Genomic DNA, 12,895 nt, shown 5'->3' on the forward strand with positions numbered 1-12,895 from the left:
CAACCGCTGAAACTTAAATCTTCCTTTGTGTTGCTTCAATGCCTTTACTTTGAATCTATTGCTTTATAAGTTAACTCTTATGCAAGACTTTTGATGCTTGTCTTGAAAGTACTCTTCATGAAAAGTTTTGCTATATGTTATCTATTTGTTAGCAACTATAGATTATTGCCTTGAGTCACTTCATTCATTTCATATGCTTTGTAATAGTATGATCAAGGTTATGTAAGTAGCATGTCACTACAGAAATTATTCTTTTTATTGTTTACCTGCTCGGGACGAGCAGGAACTAAGCTTGGGGATGCTGATACGTCCCCGACGTATCCATAATTTCTGTCGTTCCATGCTTGTTTTATGACAATACTTACATGTTTTGCTTGCACTTTATGATGATTTCATGCGTTTTCCGGAACTAACCTATTAACAAGATGCCACAGTGCCAGTTCCTGTTTTCTGCTGTTTTTGGTTCCAGAAAGGCTGTTCGGGCAATATTCTCGGAATTGGACGAAATCAACGCCAAACCTCCTATTTTTCCCGGAAGGCTCCAGAACACCGAAGAAGAGTCGGAGAGGGGCCAGAGGGCCACCAGACCATAAGGTGGCGCGGCCTGGCCTGGGCCCACGCCAGCCTATGGTGAGGAGCCCCCAGGCACCCTCCTGCGCCGCCTCTTCGCCTATAAAACCCATTTCGACCTAAAAACGCAGTACCAATTGACGAAACTCCAGAAAGACTCCAGAGGCGCCGCCGCCATCGCGAAACTCCAATTCGGGGGACAGAACTGTCTGTTCCGGCACCCTGCCGGGACGGGGAAGTGCCCCCGGAAGCCATCTCCATCGACGCCACCACCTCCATCATGCTCCGTGAGTAGTTCCCCCATGGACTACGGGTTCTAGCAGTAGCTAGTTGGTATACTCTCCTCCATGTACTTCAATACAATGATCTCATGAGCTGCCTTACATGATTGAGATCCATCTGATGTAATCGGTGTTGTGTTTGTTGGGATCCGATGGATGATACATTATGATTAGTCTATCTATAAAGTTTGTGAAGTTATTGTTGCTGCAATCTTGTTATGTTTAATGCTTGTCACTAGGGCCCGAGTGGCATGATCTTAGATTTAAGCTCTATACTTATTGCTTAGATTGTATCTACAAGTTGTATGCACATGTCGCTGTCCGGAACCAAAGGCCCCGAAGTGACAGAAATCGGGACAACCGGAGGGGATGGCGGTGATGTGAGGATCACATGTTTTCACGGAGTGTTAATGCTTTGCTCCGGTACTCTATTAAAAGGAGTACCTTAATATCCAGTAGATTCCCTTGAGGCCCGGCTGCCACCGGCTGGTAGGACAAAAGATGTTGTGCAAGTTTCTCATTGCGAGGACGTACGACTATAATTGGAAAACATGCCTACATAATTAATAATCTTGATGTTCTAGCTTAATGCTTTGATTCCTATCAATTGCCCAACTGTAATTTGTTCACCCAACACCTGTCACTTATTGGAGAGTTGCCACTAGTGTAGATCGCTGGGAACCCCGGTCCATCTCTCATCATCATATACTCGTTCTACATGTCATTGGAAGTAGTATCAACTATTTTCTGGTGCCATTGCCTCTGTGTTACTGTTACTGCTGCTGTGTTACTGTTACTATTGCTCTCATATTACTGCTGCTTTCACATCACCCCTGTTACTAGTGCTTTTCCAGGTGCAGCTGAATTGACAACTCAGTTGTTAAGGCTTATAAGTATTCTTTACCTCCCCTTGTGTCGAATCAATAAATTTGGGTTTTACTTCCCTCGAAGACTGCCGCGATCCCCTATACTTGTGGGTTATCATCTCTCCCATAAGAAATAGCATGTTGGGTGAACAAATTACAGTTGGGGCAATTGACAAATAAATATGGCATGACAATGCACATACATGTTATGATGAGTAGTGTGAGATTTAATTGGGCATTACGACAAAGTACATAGACCGCTATCCAGCATGCATCTATGCCTAAAAAGTCCACCTTCAGGTTATCATCCGAACCCCTTCCAGTATTAAGTTGCAAACAACAGACAATTGCATTAAGTATGGTGCGTAATGTAATCAACACAAATATCCTTAGACATAGCATTGATGTTTTATCCCTAGTGGCAACAGCATATCCACAACCTTAGAACTTCCTGTCACTGTCCCAGATTTAATGGAGGCATGAACCCACTATCGAGCATAAATACTCCCTCTTGGAGTTACAAGTAACGACTTGGCCAGAGCCTCTACTAATAACGGAGAGCATGCAAGATCATAAACAACACATAGATGATAAATTGATAATCAACATAACATAGCATTCCATATTCATCGGATCCCAACAAACGCAACATGTAGCATTACAAATAGATGATCTTTATCATGTTAGGCAGCTCACAAGATCCAACAATGATAGCACATAAGGTGAAGACAACCATCTAGTGTAACGGCCCAGGGTAGCACCCCTATTAGATTTGCTTGTGTTTTTATTTTGTGCATCATCATGGCATCATGCATGCATCACATCCATGTTTTAACAAAATAAAATTATTTTTATTAAACCCTATTTTGTTGTTCAAACTTCTCCCCTCTTTCATTTCAAATTATACCCATCCTTTCTTTGTTTAATTTCACAACTAAAATCTATTTAGAAATGGTTTTGAAAACAAACAAACAAAAACAAAACAGTTTTAAAATAAAAATAAAAAGGGAGCAGACCTCCCAACCAGCCAGGCCTGGGAAGGCCCAGCCGGCAGCCCTCTCCCTCTCTTCCCCGGTGGCCCATCTCTCTCTCTCTGGCCTTTCTCCTCCCTCTCAGCCCAACGCCTGGACTTCTTCCCTCTGGCCCGAGTCGGCCCGACCCAGCCCACCTTGCCACCGTACCGCTTCGAGGAGAGGAGATTCTCCTCGTTGTCGTCTTCTCCAACGGAGCACGCAGAGGGCGTGAACCTCTCCCCGCTCACGTCACCGAGCGCCTCCACCACCCAACCACTCCCCCTCCCCTTTTAATCTCCTCGAGGCCTCGGCAAACCCTAGCCTCCCCCTTTTTTCCCCCTCCTCGCGCCGCCACTTTCCTTCCCCTTCTTCCTCTGTGAAGCACCGAGCGCCACCGCCACTTCCTCGTCGTCGCCTGCTCGTCTCCGGCCACCCCGAACCCATCCAAGACCACCGTTCGACGCGCCTTGATCTCCTCTACCTCCTCGTGCAAGGAATCGACCCGAGGCGCCCTCTTCCCTCTTCGTTTTCGCCGATTCCTCCTCGGCGTCTGCGAGCTCCGGCGCCGATTCTGGCCGCCGTGGTCACCCTCCGGCGACCTCGACCACACCACCGTGCTCGGGGTAACCTCCTCGACCCCCTGGACACCTCCGTTCTTCCCCTTGCTTCCTCCTTCTTCTTTCTCATGTCGGTGCCGACCCGTGCCTCGCAGATCCTCACCGCCGGCGAACTTCCGGCGCTCCCCGACGACGGCGCCACCTCCCTTTGGTCCGCGCCGACGAGGCGACCTCGAAGCCCCACCCTCGCTTCCTGGAACGCGTCCGCTCGCCCGCGCGCGTTCGTGCCTTTCGCTGGTGATCACCGCGCGCCGCCTGGTGGTCACCGCCCTCTCTGTCGCACAAGCTCGGCCACGTCGTCCGCCACGCGGCATCCACGTCGTCGCATGGTCCCATCCGTCAGCCAGTCGGGCTAGGCCCATCTCCGGTGAGGAAAACCCCCTAGATCCAGATCTACACGTTTTTCAGATAGGCCCCTGTCTGTTTCTTTTCTTAACCCGCAGCCCCTGCACCTGTTGGTTTCCTGCAAAACCCCCTGTACCTTGTGAAATCAACCCGGGGTCCTCCCCCCTGTATGAATATGATTTCTGGGTCCTTCCGTATTTAATAAAACCTGTTTTATGTTTTAAATTAACAATAAAACTTAATCTGTTAATAACTTTTAATCTGTAACTCGAAATAAAAAGTGTTCTATATGAAAATTGATCAGAAAAATGTGAAGAACATGATTATGCCATCCATATGCCTGTTTGCATCTCGCATCATGTCGCGCGTTGATAGTTATGCATGTTCACCTCACATATATGCGGAGCAATTTGGATTTCCAACTTTGGTTTACCCCGCTCCGTTTAATATTGATGTAGCTCACCCCTGCCATGTTGTACCATGCTAATCAACACTTAATTTGGCGGTAGTAAATGCAACTCCAACCTAATTTGCTTGTTCGGGGTTCCGACTCCGCTTAATATGGATAAGTTGCATCGTCGCATCATGTTTGCCATGCCATGCATATCATATCATGATCATGCTGATTCTTTTGCCGTAGTAGTAAGATGTGCATCCGTTGGTTGTTGTAGCGCTTTGCTTCTTCCCGGATAGGATCACGAAGTGGTGATGTGAGATACGACGAGTTCTCCGACAAGTTCTTCTGCAGCTTTTCACAGGCGAGCCCACCCCTTCACCTATTTTACTTTTACATGCTCCTTTGATCTATTGCTATCCTTATGTTGCGATTCTGTTGTGTCACGTGTCCTATCCACCTGTTACCTATATGTCCGAGATACACCTCCTCGCCCTACCTATTGTTTGTTGTTTGCCAGCTTTGCGAGTCGTAGGCGTGTTTAGGCTCTGTTGTTTATCTCGATCTGTTATCGGGATATGTTGGGTTGTTGGGAGATTTTTACATGCTATATCATTTGTTGGAGATAATCACACTTTACTTAATTGTTAACAACTAAAATTGTAAGCAGAGGCATCTGTGAGCCCCTTTGCGAAAGCATCGGAACTTTGACTTGCTAATGTCCCCTAGGACCCGAGTTCTTGTTATCTGTTCCGAGATTGAGCGCTCTACCCGTACGTGGGGGAGTGGGACCCCCATCACCCACTACCTTTCCTCGAGTCTGTTTATTGGGAGCCACAACCTTGGTTTTATTTGCCCATATGCACGATGCACGATTTACTTCTGTTGCCTTCGGGTGTTTATTTCTGTACTGTACTCATAACGTGGAACGATTAGCGACAGCAGGTTGTTCACACTTAGCTTAGCCGTTGGCACAAACCTCTGGGTCCGTATCGGAGTACGGCCGAACTTCGTCACGGGTAGCTTAGTGGGGTGGCTCCCATTAAACTTTCTCTTGCATTGGGAACGGTCTTGATGTGAGACTCCACCTGTAGTAAGTGGGTTCGAGCATGCGTATGGTTACATTTGGGCAACCCCTGCAGGGTGTACATCTTATCGATAAGCCGTGTCCGCGGTTATGGACGACTTGGAATTGTATAGCTCGATCATAGAACAACTTACACCTTATTTCCTGTTGTTAATAATTTGCTAATAAAACTCTTTCAAAAGTGTGTGTGCCTTTGCAGTACCTCTTGGCGAAGGGGGATCGCATCGGCTGTGTTATGTTTGCAGAGTATAGAACTGCTAGATTATGCGCTTTCTCACCTTTTCTAATAGACGAATGTTGTAGCGTGTCTCTATTGGATAGTAGCTTTGCTGCCGCTAAGCTCCACATATAGCCGGGTGAAGTTTATACCGCCCACCAGCGAGCATAGCTGGTCTTGTCTCGCAAGTACGTGCCAATGGTACTTACCCTCGCCTTCCTTTCTTTTTGTCTCCTCCCCCCTTTTGTCGGCAACCGATGGCCCGACTTTGACAGGTACGAGATGACGACGTTAGCAAGGTTACCCTTCCGGCTTGGCCTGGGCAGGGTTATGGACGCCGCTGGTTATCTTCAGGACTCTTAGTCCAATTTGTATCTTGTCCGTACTCGGACGTATTTGATCTTCTGTATGATTTGGATCTTTGTATTGTATATTTGTATCTTGACTCGTTGGAGTCGTTGTTGTAATATATGTATCTTGTGGGCTCTATTGTAATCCTGTTGTAATGTTACCGCTCGTGTTAATTCCTCTGGCATCACGTGTGTGATTCTTCGCGCACGTCGTGTCGGAGGGCGTCTCTGAATCGATATCATGTGGATTTTGGCGGGACCGCTGGAATCCTCATGGTACCGGTTCCGGGGCGTCACAAGTTGGTATCAGAGCCTCAGGTTGACGGTACCCCACTAGTCCAGCCTTTAGGATAACCTTGCCAACAGACGTTATTGTGTCTAGTGTCAAAACCTATTTTCTAAACTTCGTTGGATAGATCTGATTAGCTCTGATTTTTCTCCTTACCTAAATTCTTTCTTCTCTTACCTTCGCGATTTTTTTGAGTCTCCTCTCTTATCTGAGTTTCTCCGAGTCTTAGGTACCCACGTGGGTTGGACGATCTTTGCCTTTAACCTAATAGGATCGATCTTCGGAGAATCCCGATAGAAGCACATCATCGTCAACGGAACAATGACCTCTTGTTGGTGGTGTCGACCATTCTACATGGAGCAAGAATTCTTGTTAGTGGTGTCGAGAAGATCAACACTTCGCCAAAAGAAGGTTCCACCTCGAGGTCGGGTGTTTGTCAACATGGTACAAGAAGACTCGATAGTTTAACCAACTCCCCCTTGGCTTGATGTGGAACCTCGGGGCGAGGTTCCTTGTTAGTGGTGTCGATTGTAACGGCCCAGGGTAGCACCCCTATTAGATTTGCTTGTGTTTTTATTTTGTGCATCATCATGGCATCATGCATGCATCACATCCATGTTTTAACAAAATAAAATTATTTTTATTAAACCCTATTTTGTTGTTCAAACTTCTCCCCTCTTTCATTTCAAATTATACCCATCCTTTCTTTGTTTAATTTCACAACTAAAATCTATTTAGAAATGGTTTTGAAAACAAACAAACAAAAACAAAACAGTTTTAAAATAAAAATAAAAAGGGAGCAGACCTCCCAACCAGCCAGGCCTGGGAAGGCCCAGCCGGCAGCCCTCTCCCTCTCTTCCCCGGTGGCCCATCTCTCTCTCTCTGGCCTTTCTCCTCCCTCTCAGCCCAACGCCTGGACTTCTTCCCTCTGGCCCGAGTCGGCCCGACCCAGCCCACCTTGCCACCGTACCGCTTCGAGGAGAGGAGATTCTCCTCGTTGTCGTCTTCTCCAACGGAGCACGCAGAGGGCGTGAACCTCTCCCCGCTCACGTCACCGAGCGCCTCCACCACCCAACCACTCCCCCTCCCCTTTTAATCTCCTCGAGGCCTCGGCAAACCCTAGCCTCCCCCTTTTTTCCCCCTCCTCGCGCCGCCACTTTCCTTCCCCTTCTTCCTCTGTGAAGCACCGAGCGCCACCGCCACTTCCTCGTCGTCGCCTGCTCGTCTCCGGCCACCCCGAACCCATCCAAGACCACCGTTCGACGCGCCTTGATCTCCTCTACCTCCTCGTGCAAGGAATCGACCCGAGGCGCCCTCTTCCCTCTTCGTTTTCGCCGATTCCTCCTCGGCGTCTGCGAGCTCCGGCGCCGATTCTGGCCGCCGTGGTCACCCTCCGGCGACCTCGACCACACCACCGTGCTCGGGGTAACCTCCTCGACCCCCTGGACACCTCCGTTCTTCCCCTTGCTTCCTCCTTCTTCTTTCTCATGTCGGTGCCGACCCGTGCCTCGCAGATCCTCACCGCCGGCGAACTTCCGGCGCTCCCCGACGACGGCGCCACCTCCCTTTGGTCCGCGCCGACGAGGCGACCTCGAAGCCCCACCCTCGCTTCCTGGAACGCGTCCGCTCGCCCGCGCGCGTTCGTGCCTTTCGCTGGTGATCACCGCGCGCCGCCTGGTGGTCACCGCCCTCTCTGTCGCACAAGCTCGGCCACGTCGTCCGCCACGCGGCATCCACGTCGTCGCATGGTCCCATCCGTCAGCCAGTCGGGCTAGGCCCATCTCCGGTGAGGAAAACCCCCTAGATCCAGATCTACACGTTTTTCAGATAGGCCCCTGTCTGTTTCTTTTCTTAACCCGCAGCCCCTGCACCTGTTGGTTTCCTGCAAAACCCCCTGTACCTTGTGAAATCAACCCGGGGTCCTCCCCCCTGTATGAATATGATTTCTGGGTCCTTCCGTATTTAATAAAACCTGTTTTATGTTTTAAATTAACAATAAAACTTAATCTGTTAATAACTTTTAATCTGTAACTCGAAATAAAAAGTGTTCTATATGAAAATTGATCAGAAAAATGTGAAGAACATGATTATGCCATCCATATGCCTGTTTGCATCTCGCATCATGTCGCGCGTTGATAGTTATGCATGTTCACCTCACATATATGCGGAGCAATTTGGATTTCCAACTTTGGTTTACCCCGCTCCGTTTAATATTGATGTAGCTCACCCCTGCCATGTTGTACCATGCTAATCAACACTTAATTTGGCGGTAGTAAATGCAACTCCAACCTAATTTGCTTGTTCGGGGTTCCGACTCCGCTTAATATGGATAAGTTGCATCGTCGCATCATGTTTGCCATGCCATGCATATCATATCATGATCATGCTGATTCTTTTGCCGTAGTAGTAAGATGTGCATCCGTTGGTTGTTGTAGCGCTTTGCTTCTTCCCGGATAGGATCACGAAGTGGTGATGTGAGATACGACGAGTTCTCCGACAAGTTCTTCTGCAGCTTTTCACAGGCGAGCCCACCCCTTCACCTATTTTACTTTTACATGCTCCTTTGATCTATTGCTATCCTTATGTTGCGATTCTGTTGTGTCACGTGTCCTATCCACCTGTTACCTATATGTCCGAGATACACCTCCTCGCCCTACCTATTGTTTGTTGTTTGCCAGCTTTGCGAGTCGTAGGCGTGTTTAGGCTCTGTTGTTTATCTCGATCTGTTATCGGGATATGTTGGGTTGTTGGGAGATTTTTACATGCTATATCATTTGTTGGAGATAATCACACTTTACTTAATTGTTAACAACTAAAATTGTAAGCAGAGGCATCTGTGAGCCCCTTTGCGAAAGCATCGGAACTTTGACTTGCTAATGTCCCCTAGGACCCGAGTTCTTGTTATCTGTTCCGAGATTGAGCGCTCTACCCGTACGTGGGGGAGTGGGACCCCCATCACCCACTACCTTTCCTCGAGTCTGTTTATTGGGAGCCACAACCTTGGTTTTATTTGCCCATATGCACGATGCACGATTTACTTCTGTTGCCTTCGGGTGTTTATTTCTGTACTGTACTCATAACGTGGAACGATTAGCGACAGCAGGTTGTTCACACTTAGCTTAGCCGTTGGCACAAACCTCTGGGTCCGTATCGGAGTACGGCCGAACTTCGTCACGGGTAGCTTAGTGGGGTGGCTCCCATTAAACTTTCTCTTGCATTGGGAACGGTCTTGATGTGAGACTCCACCTGTAGTAAGTGGGTTCGAGCATGCGTATGGTTACATTTGGGCAACCCCTGCAGGGTGTACATCTTATCGATAAGCCGTGTCCGCGGTTATGGACGACTTGGAATTGTATAGCTCGATCATAGAACAACTTACACCTTATTTCCTGTTGTTAATAATTTGCTAATAAAACTCTTTCAAAAGTGTGTGTGCCTTTGCAGTACCTCTTGGCGAAGGGGGATCGCATCGGCTGTGTTATGTTTGCAGAGTATAGAACTGCTAGATTATGCGCTTTCTCACCTTTTCTAATAGACGAATGTTGTAGCGTGTCTCTATTGGATAGTAGCTTTGCTGCCGCTAAGCTCCACATATAGCCGGGTGAAGTTTATACCGCCCACCAGCAAGCATAGCTGGTCTTGTCTCGCAAGTACGTGCCAATGGTACTTACCCTCGCCTTCCTTTCTTTTTGTCTCCTCCCCCCTTTTGTCGGCAACCGATGGCCCGACTTTGACAGGTACGAGATGACGACGTTAGCAAGGTTACCCTTCCGGCTTGGCCTGGGCAGGGTTATGGACGCCGCTGGTTATCTTCAGGACTCTTAGTCCAATTTGTATCTTGTCCGTACTCGGACGTATTTGATCTTCTGTATGATTTGGATCTTTGTATTGTATATTTGTATCTTGACTCGTTGGAGTCGTTGTTGTAATATATGTATCTTGTGGGCTCTATTGTAATCCTGTTGTAATGTTACCGCTCGTGTTAATTCCTCTGGCATCACGTGTGTGATTCTTCGCGCACGTCGTGTCGGAGGGCGTCTCTGAATCGATATCATGTGGATTTTGGCGGGACCGCTGGAATCCTCATGGTACCGGTTCCGGGGCGTCACATCTAGCTACTGCTATGGACCCATAGTCCAGGGGTGAACTACTCACTCATCACTCCGGAGGCGACCATGGCGGTGAAGAGTCCTCCGGGAGATGATTCCCCTCTCTGGCAGGGTGCCGGTGGCGATCTCCTAAATCCCCCGAGATGGGATTGGCGGCGACGGCGTCTCTGGAAGGTTTTCCGTATCGTGGCTCTCGGTACTAGAGTTATTATCGACGATGGCTTCTTATAGGTGGAAGAGTAGGTTTAGGGGCGACACGAGGGACCCACACAACAGGGCCGCGCGGCCAGGGCCCAGGCCGCGCCGCCCTGGCGTGTCGCCACCTCGTCGCCCCACTTCGTTTCCCTTTCGGACTTCTGGAAGCTTCGTGGAAAAATAAGATCCTGGGCGTTGATTTCGTCCAATTCCGAGAATATTTCCTTACTAGGATTTCTGAAACCAAAAACAGCAGAAAACAGCAACTGGCTCTTCGGCATCTCGTTAATAGGTTAGTGCCGGAAAATGCATAAATATGACATAAAATATGTATAAAACATGTGTGTATCATCATAAAAGTAGCATGGAACATAAGAAATTATCGATACGTTGGAGACGTATCAGCATCCCCAAGCTTGGTTCCTACTCGTCCCCGAGTAGGTAAACGATAACAAAGATAATTTCTGAAGTGACATGCTATCATATTCTTGATCAATACTATTGTAAGCACATGAGATGAATGCAGTGATTCGAAGCAATGGTAAAGACAATGAGTAAACAATTGAATCATATAGCAAAGACTTTTCATGAATAGTACTTTCAAGATAAGCATCAATAAGTCTTGCATAAGAGTTAATTCATAAAGCAGTAAATTCAAAGTAAAGGCATTGAAGCAACACAAAGGAAGATTAAGTTTCAGCGGTTGCTTTCAACTTGTAACATGTATATCTCATGGATAGTTATCAATGCAAAGTAATATAACAAGTGCAATAGGTAATCATGTAAGAATCAATGCACAGTTAACACAAGTGTTTGCTTCTAAGATAGAAGGAAATGGGTAAACTGACTCAACATGAAAGTAGAAGAATGGCCCTTCGCAGAGGGAAGCATTGATTGCTATATTTGTGCTAGAGATTTTATTTTGAAAACATAAAGAGAGCATAAAAGTAAAGTTTTGAGAGGTGTTTGTTGTTGTCATAGAATGGTAGTGGGCACTCTGACCCCCTTGACAAATAGACTTTCAAAGAGCGGCTCCCATGAATTTTTTTATTTTTGGGTGGCACTCCTTCCAACCTTGCTTTCACAAACCATGGCTAACCGAATCCTCGGGTGCCTGGCAACAATCTCATACCATGAAGGAGTGCCTTTTTATTTTAGTTTTATTTAGATGACACTCCTCCCCACCTTTGCTTTCTCAAGCCATGGCTAACCGAATCCTCGGGTGCCGTCCAACAATCACATACCATGGAGGAGTGTCTATTTTTGCAAAATTATTGGATAAGCGGATGAAGCCACTAGTCCATTGGTGAAAGTTGCCCAACAAGATTGAAATATAAACACCACATACTTCCTCATGAGCTATAAAACATTGACACAAATAAGAGGTAATAACTTTTGAAGTGTTTAAAGGTAGCACTCAAGCAATTTACTTTGGAATGGCGTAGAAATACCATGTAGTAGGTAGGTATGGTGGACACAAGTGGCATAGTGTTTGGCTCAAGGATTTTGGATGCACGAGAAGTAATCCCTCTCAATACAAGGCTTAGGCTAGCAAGGTTGTTTGAAGCAAACACAAGTATGAACCGGTACAACAAAACTCACATAAGAACATATTGCAAGCATTATAAGACTCTACACCGTCTTCCTTGTTATTCAAACCCTTACTAGAAAATATCTAGACCTTAGAGAGACCAATCATGCAAACCAAATTTTAGCAAGCTCTATGTATTTCTTCACTAATAGGTGCAAAGTATATGATGCAAGAGCTTAAACATGAGCACAACAATTGCCAAGTATCAAATTATTCAAGACATTATACCAATTACCACATGTAGCATTTCCCGTTTCCAACCATATAACAATTAACGAAGCAGTCTCAGCCTTCGCCATGAACATCATGAGTAAAGCCAAGAACATATATGTTCATATGCAACAGCGGAGCGTGTCTCTCTCCCACACAATGAATGCTAGGATCCAATTTATTCAAACAAAACAAAACAAAAACAAACAGACGCTCCAAGTAAAGCACATAAGATGTGATGGAATAAAAATATAGTTTCACTAGAGGAACCTGATAATGTTGTCGATGAAGAAGGGGATGCCTTGGGCATCCCCAAGCTTAGATGCTTGAGTCTTCTTGAAATATGCATGGATGAACCACCGGGGGCATCCCCAAGCTTAGAGCTTTCACTCTCCTTGATCATATTGTATCATCCTCCTCTCTTGATCCTTGAAAACTTCCTCCACACCAAATTCAAAACAACTCATTAGAGGGTTAGTGCATAATAAAAATTCACATGTTCAGAGGTGACATAATAATTCTTAACACTTCTGGACATTGCACAAAGCTACTGAAAGTTAATGGAATAAAGAAATCAATCAAGCATAGCAAAACAGGCAATGCGAAATAAAAGGCAGAATCTATCAAAACAGAACAGTCCGTAAAGACGAATTTTTTAGGTGCACCAGACTTTCTCAAATGAAAATGCTCAAATTGAATAAAAGTTGTGTACGTATCTGAGGATTACTCACGTAAATTGGCATATTTTTCTGAGTTACCTA

At 46.5% G+C, this 12,895-nt stretch overlaps 1 long non-coding RNA gene across 1 annotated transcript; it reads left to right on the plus strand.

Annotated features, from left to right (window-relative positions):
• Positions 1 to 2,507: 2,507 nt before the first annotated feature.
• Positions 2,508 to 8,079, plus strand: LOC139836100 (uncharacterized). Its single transcript, XR_011752164.1, has 4 exons — positions 2,508 to 3,353; positions 3,443 to 4,450; positions 5,666 to 7,454; positions 7,544 to 8,079. It is a non-coding gene; the product is annotated as an uncharacterized lncRNA (long non-coding RNA).
• The last annotated feature ends 4,816 nt before the right edge of the window (positions 8,080 to 12,895 follow it).

This window comes from Lolium perenne, chromosome 2 (assembly GCF_019359855.2).
Source record: "Lolium perenne isolate Kyuss_39 chromosome 2, Kyuss_2.0, whole genome shotgun sequence".
In the NCBI taxonomy this organism is placed as follows: domain Eukaryota; kingdom Viridiplantae; phylum Streptophyta; class Magnoliopsida; order Poales; family Poaceae; genus Lolium; species Lolium perenne.